Below are 7,839 nucleotides of genomic sequence, written 5' to 3' on the forward strand. Positions count from 1 at the left end.
GATAGACTCTCACTGGATCAAAGATTTAAACTTAAGACATGAAACTATAAAAATATTAGAGGAGAGTGCAGGGAAAACCTTTGATGAAATTGTTCTGGGCGAGTATTTTATGAGGAGGACCCCCCGGGCAATTGAAGCAGCTTCAAAAATACACTACTGGGACTTGGTCAAACTAAAAAGCTTCTGCACAGCCAAGAACACAGTAAGTAAAGCAAGCAAACAGCCCTCAGAATGGGAGAAGATATTTGCAGGTTATGTCTCCGACAAAGGTTTAATAACCAGAATCCACAGAGAACTCAAATGCATTAGCAAGAATAGAACAAGGGATCCCATCGCAGGCTGGGCAAGGGATTTGAAGAAAAACTTCTCTGAAGAAGACAGGTGCACGGTCTTCAGACATATGAAAAAATGCTCATCATCTTTAATCATCAGAGAAATGCAAATCAGAACTACTTTGAGATACCATCTAACTCCACTGAGACTAGCCTATATCACAAAATCCCAAGACCAGAGATGTTGGCGCAGATGTGGAGAAAAGGGAACACTTTTGCACTGCTGGTGGGAATGCAAATAAGTACATTCCTTTTGGAAAGAGATATGGAGAACACTTAGAGATCTAAAAATAGATCTGCCATTCAATCCTGTAATCCCTCTACTGGGCATATACCCAGAAGACCAAAAAGCACATCATAACAAAAATATTTGTACCAGAATGTTTATTGCAGCTCAATTCATAATTGCTAAGTCATGGAAGAAGCCCAAGTGCCCATTGATCCACGAATGGATTAATAAATTGTGGTACATGTACACCATGGAATATTATGCAGCCTTAAAGAAAGATGGAGACTTTACCTCTTTCGTGTTTACATGGATGGAGCTGGAACATCTTCTTCTTAGTAAAGTATCTCAAGAATGGAAGAAAAAGTACCCAATATACTCAGCCCTACTATGAAACTAATTTAGGGTTTTCACATGAAAGCTATAACCCAGTTACAACCTAAGAATAGGGGGAAAGGGAGGGGAGGGAGGGGGGAGGTGGGTAGAGGGAAGGGGATTGGTGGGATTACACCAGGGGTGCATCTTACAAGGGTATATGTGAAACTTGGTAAATGGTCTGTAAAGCTAGTGAATGATGCCCCATGATCATATCAATGTACACAGCTATGATTTAATAAAAAAATAAATAAATAAAAATAAAAACAGGAAAAGACCCAACTAAAAAAGAGAACTACAAACCAATTTCACTAATGAATATTGATGCAAAAATACATAATAAAGTCTTAGCCAATATATTACAAATACACACACTAAAAAATTATACAACATGATCAAGTAGACTTTATCCCAGGGATACAAGTCTGGTTTGATATACACAAAGTCATAAATATAATTCACCATATCAATAGAAGCAAAAACAAAGACTATATGATCCTCTCAATAGATGCAGAAAAAGCATTTGATAAAATTCAGCATCCTGGGGGATGAGGTGCAAGATGGCCAACTGTAGCCAGCTTTCAACAGAAGCTCCCATCCTGAGGGAAAGATAATGAAAGTACCCAATAAAACTGAAGACTGGGAGTCATACTGAGAGAATAGAATGATAACTGCATGTCACCTCTGCTGAAGCAAGCTGCAACTCCAAGAAAACAAATTTCAGGTATAAAACTCATCCCAAAAGAAAGTGTCCATTCCCTCCCCCAAGAGAGTTGTTTTGTTGTTTTTTTTTCACTCTGTAGGTTTTCTACAGGCAAGTGGTGACCTGAGGACCTCTAATCTTACCCCACAGGAGAGAGTTTCAGGAAGTGGGGACTACTTCTCCAAAGACACCCTGCTGCGACCCTGCGCATTCTCTTGCCAGGCATGAAAGTTGAACTAACATTTTCCCTTTTTGAACTTCCCTTCCCCCCTCACCTGATGGTCCAGAGCCTAACCCCTGCTGAGATCAGAATGTCTGTGGTTCATTACCAGGTCCAGACACTGCAAGGGCAATGGTAGAAAAGCTGCACTGTAACAGTGAGCCCAGAAGTAGTGAAGACAAAAGAGGGGGGAAGCTGATGGGCTTGTATCTAGGAAAGTGTAAACCAACTGCAGGAGGAGGCTTGCAAGCCATGCGCCCCACCCTAGAAGAACCGAGAGCCCTGCAACCCACCATGCTGGAGCCATGCACCCCATGCCCGACCCTGCCAGAGTCGCTCATCATGTGCCCCATGCTGCTGGAGTCACCTGCTGCATAACCCACCCTGCCAGAGCCACATGCACCAAGCCCTGCCCTGCCAGAGCCGCCATGCTGCACCACGCCCTGCAAGAGCTGTGTGCCTAGCACCCACCATGTGCCCAACACCCACCATGTGGCCTGCCCTGCCAGAGATGCCAGGTGTCCCACTCTGCCAGAATCATATGCTGCATATCCTGCCCTGCTCCTGGAGCCCAGCACCTCCGTACTCCCAGAGCCGCTGCTACAGCCACCTCCCTGGCCATGGGAGCCACCTGAGAGCTACACAGAGACACCTCCCATGAAGATTCAGCAACAGTAGAATGATCCTGCTGGGGTCTAATCTTGGAGAGACATCTCCCTAGCTCTAAAGACTGCCAGAGGAAGCCAGACCTCACACTATAGGGATACCAGTGTGGCAGAGCAGCTGGGGAAAAGGCCCAGTGGCTGAGGGAGAAAGCCATTTACTGACTTGGCATCCTCAGGTTTGGACTAAGCTCAGGTGGAACACTCCCCAGTTGCCATTGAGTACCCGAGGCAGACAGGCATCAGCTTCCCCAGCTGGCTGGTGGCCAGACTGAGGGGCATCGACTTTCAGACCCCCGGCAGGTGCAAAGTCCTGGTACATCTGCTAACTGGAGGGAGCAGGACCATACCCCCATGGGATTACCAGTGACTGGGCGTGAAAGAGGTCCAAGGTGGGAAAAGTGACACCAGCCCCCTGGTCCAACTCTGCTTCTGGGTGGGCCTTTCTGACTCCACAGAGGACCAGAGTGAGCCACATTTGAGCAGCCAGTAGACCTCTGCTATTCTAGTTGCTAGAGACTATTCAAACTTTCCCACTTGAGAGTTGATACTGACTGGGTCAATTGGTTTGGAACTACTAACCTGGGCTGATGAGAAGAATGTGTATTCAGTTTTGTTGGGATGAAATGTTCTGTAGATGTCTGTTAAGTCCAGATGTTGAATGGTTGTGTTTAAATCTAAAATTTCTTTGTTTAGCTTCTTTTTGGAAGATCTATCCAGCACTGATAAAGGGGTGTTAAAATTTCCAACTACTATGGAAGTGGAGGAAATAGAGTTGCTCATGTCTGTTAGAGTTTCTCTTATAAATTGAGGTGCATTCTGGTTGGGTGCATAAATATTAATAATTGAGATCTCATCATATTGAGTATTACCTTTAACAAATATTAAGTTTCCATCCTTATCCTTAATTATTTTGGTTGGTTTAAAGCCAATTGTGTCTGCGAACAGGATTGCAACACCTGCTTTTTTCTGCTTTCCATTTGCCTGGAATTTAGATGACCATCCCTTCACCTCGAGACTATATTTGTCTTTAAATGTAAGATGCGATTCTTGTATGCAGCAGATATCTGGCTTGAGTTTTTGTATCCAGTCAGCCAACCTATGCCTCTTTAGAGGACAGTTTAAACCATTCACATTAATTGAGAATATTGATAAGCCTTTCGAGAGTCCAGTGGACATTTTTAATCCTTTTGGATTATTCCAATGACTGTGGAAATTGGAATTTGATCAAAATTTTCTGAGTGGGTTTACCTTTGTGGTAGAGGATTACGTTGGTCTTTATGAAGGATAGCCTGGAGAGCTGGTTTAGTTTTGGCAAATTTCTTCAACATGTGAATATCATTGAAGTATTTAATTTCTCCATCATATATGAAACTCAGTTTAGCTGGGTGTAGGATCCTGGGTTGAAAGTTAATTTGTTTTAGGAGATTAAAAGCTGATGACCATCCTCTTCTAGCTTGAAAGGTTTCAGCAGAGAAATCTGCAGTTATTGTGATAGTCTTCCCCTTGTAGGTAACGGTTTTCTTTCATCTGGCAGCTTTCACAATTTTCTCCTTCATATTAACTTTAGTGAAATTGATTATGATGTGTCTGGGGGATGTCTTATTTGGGTTGAGTCCTGCTGGAGTTCTGAAACTGTCCGCTATCTGAATTTCAGAATCTCTTGCCTGTCTGCAAAGTTCTCCTTCATAATCTCATGGAGAAGAGACTCTGTGCCTTGTGAAGCCACTTCGTCACTTTCGGGGATCCCAATTAGACGAATATTGATCTTCTTCAAATTATCCCATTGCTCTCTGAGAGAGTGATCTGTTTTTGCTCTCCATTTCTCTTCCTTTTTGAGAGTTTGGGAGCATTCAAAAGCTTTGTCTTCAATGTTAGAAATCCTTTCTTCTCCTTGCTTCATTCTGTTACTGAGGGATTCTACTCTGTTTCTCAGATCTTTGATGGATGCAACTTCTTGTCTCAATGTGTCAAAATCTTTGGTCATTTGGTCTTTGAATTTGTTGAATTTTTGAGATATCTGTTGGGTTACTGCTTGGAGTTCTAATTTGATCTTATGCTACCCAGATTCTGAATTCGATTTCTGACATCTCAGCTATTTGTTTGTGCATGGGATCTTGTGCTGTGTCTACCCCATTGATCCTTGGGGGAGTTGAACTACTCTGATTATTCATATTGCCAGAGTTTTTCTGTTGATTTCACCTCATGATTGTTTTTCACCGTTGCCTCTGGCCATCCTCAGAGTTGGGGAGGTATCTCTCCAAAATTAGACCCCAGCAGGATCACTCCATTTTTGCTGGATCTTTGTAGGGAGTGATCCTGTGTAGTTCCTCTGGGGCTTCCCTAGCTAGGGAGTTCTGGTTGTGGAAGCTGCTCCAGCGTGTGACACACCCGGATCCAGCAACAGGCTGGAGGTGTTGCGCACGGTTCTGGGAGTGCCTGGCCCCCAGTGGCTTTGGCACAGAGATCCCAAGGCTTCGGCAGTCTCTGACCATTATAAGGGCTCTGTGCAGAGGCAGGGAGGGCTCCAGAGGGCATGTGGCTACTAGTATCCCTGGCCAGATGAGTGGGCCAGTGTGGAGGCCTAGAGGACACAGGAGGGAGGATGCAGGGTTGCGTGGCTCCCGCATTTCCTGGTCAGGGCATGAGGCCTGGTGGCTGCAGGTCACGTGTCAGGGTTCATGGCACAGCTCTTACAGAGGTCCAGGTGGTGCCAGTCCCAGGAGTTTGAGGTTGCTATGAGCTGTGACAACGTGGCACTCTACCCATGGCAACAGCCCGAGTCTCCAGTGTGCCCAAACTATTTCACTCTGCCCCTAAGGGTTAAGGCTGTAAGGCGGCTCAGTCCCCGACTTTACACTGCTCAGTCACTAGGTTACTAGGTCCCGCCCAATCCTTGCTCTGGAACCCTGAGGGCGGAGCTTGCCAGGGCAGTGCTCTACAATGGCTCCCTGCAGCCCAGCTCAGTGCCTCATTCTTGGGCCCTAGACAATACCCAAAGTTCTGCACACTCCTGCTCAAGCTCACCCCAAGGCAGTTCAACTGAGTGCTAAGTCCAAAAACACCAAAACAGTTCACAGGTAAGGCCTTTCCAGTTTGCAGTCACACTGCTGCTTGTACTTACGGTTGCTGCCGGGATTAGGTCATCGAACACACGCAACCAATTGCCAGTTTTCCACTGTTTTTGTCCTCCTCTTGACCTCCTCAGAAGTCCCTTGCTGACTCCCTGTATCCTCAAAGGGATGATTACAGGCAGATCCCACAAGCCAGAGATGCCTGAAGTCTTACCTCCCCAGACTCACTGTGCCCAGTGCAGGGAAGCTGTTACTCGGCCACCATCTTTAATCAGGGAATACAGCAGCATCTCAGATTACAAAATCAACATTCATAAATCGGTAGCCTTTATATATACCAACAATAGTCAAGTTGAAAAAACAGTTAAGGACTCTATCCCATTCACAGTACTGCCAAAGAAGATGAAATATTTGGGAATTTATCTAACAAAGACGTGAAAGATCCCTACAAAGAGAACTATGAAAGTTTAAGAAAAGAAATAGCTGAAGATGTTAACAAATGGAAAAACATACCATGCTCATGGCTGGGAAGAATCAACATTGTTAATATGTCTATAATACCCAAAGCAATATATAATTTTAATGCAATTCCTATTAAAGCTCCATTGTAATATTTTAAAGATCTTGAAAAAATAATACTTCATTTTATATGGAATCAGAAAAAACCTCGAATAGCCAAAACATTACTCAGCAATAAAAACACAGCACGAGGAATCATGCTATAGACCTGAGACTGTACTATAAATCGATAATGATCAAAACAGCATGGTATTGGCACAAAAACAGAAAAGCAAATGTATGAAACAGAATAGAGAACCAAGAGATCAATCCAGCTACATAACGTTATTTGATCTTTGACAAGCCAATTAAAAACATTCAGTGGGGTGATGAGGAGGAAGATGGTGGCCGAGTAATAGCTTCCTTGCATCTAGGCACCATGAGTCTGGGGAGATAAGACTCCAGGCAACTCTGGCTGGTTGTATCTGCCTATAATCATCCCTTTGAGGATACAGAGAGTCAGCAAGAGACTTCTGGACCCCAAGAGGAGGACAAAAACAGTGGAAAATTGGAAAGTAACTGCGCGTGTTCGATCGGTCTAATCCCACGGATAAGAGGATAGCCACTTCAGCAATGATTCCAGCAACAACACTTTCCTGGGAAAGCTTCTGCTTAGCAACTTTAGAAGCTTAAAGTGCCTTTGAATATGGCTAAGTAGAGACTTAGGGTGTCTACTCTGTGAGGTTTGAGAAATCAGCGGAGGCCTCCAGTCGTATCAGCATTGTAATTAACATCTCACACCCCAGAAGACCACCTGTTGCCAACAATATTCAACAAGATACATATACTGCTTTGTTTTGCATTGCTTTTTGTTTGTTTGTTTGTTTTGTTTGTTTGTTTTTTGTTTATTTTGGTGTTCTTGTTGTTTTCTTTTTTAATTTCAACATTTTCCATACAGATTTTTCTTTGCTTTCTCCAATTTTCTAGTATAAATACGATTTCCCATTACTGCCTTTTTCAATAGCTAGAACTTCATTTTTGCTAGTGTTTCTACCCCTATTATGTGGTTTTTCACCCAATTTTATCCCATAAAGTTTTCTGTTTGCTTGTTTTTGTTTGATTTATAGCATTTTTGTCTTTCCTCTCTACTTGGTGGAGGTGGGGTACTGTGTCTGATCAGGTTAGCAAAGAGTTGCTGACATTAAGAGAACCACCCACCTGGGCACCCCAGAGATTGGGATTTTTTAAGGTTGTGTCAAACTGCCCTACTGTACACTTATACTGCTCTCTCTCCCTCTTTATGTGCCTCCCTTCTCTTTGTCAATATTCCTTTGACCAACCCCCTCTCCTTTCTCTATTTTCTTTTCACTACTTCCTTCTTTCTTTCATCCCTTCCTGCTTTTCAACTTTCTCATCCTCCTGGTGCTATACCAAAAGGACTCCTCAAAACCTTAGTCCACAGGCACGGGAACGCAAAGAGCAGGAGGAAGTGAAAAGAAAATTAGGGCAAGGAAACAGGTAAAAGAAATAACTCATGAGGAAGAATCAGTTGAAATATCCAAGCAACATGAAGAACCAGTCCAGAACAACCCCTCCAAGGGACCATGAGGTAGCTACTGCAGAGGATTCCACCAATAAAGAAATCTTAGGAATGACAGAAGGGAATTTAGAATACACATGATGAAAACAATGAAGGAAATGATGGAAACAATGAAGGAAACTGCTAATCAAGTGGAAAATAATCAAAAG

The sequence above is a fragment of the Nycticebus coucang genome, chromosome 4 (genome assembly GCF_027406575.1).
Source record: "Nycticebus coucang isolate mNycCou1 chromosome 4, mNycCou1.pri, whole genome shotgun sequence".
Classification (NCBI taxonomy): Eukaryota; Metazoa; Chordata; class Mammalia; order Primates; family Lorisidae; genus Nycticebus; species Nycticebus coucang.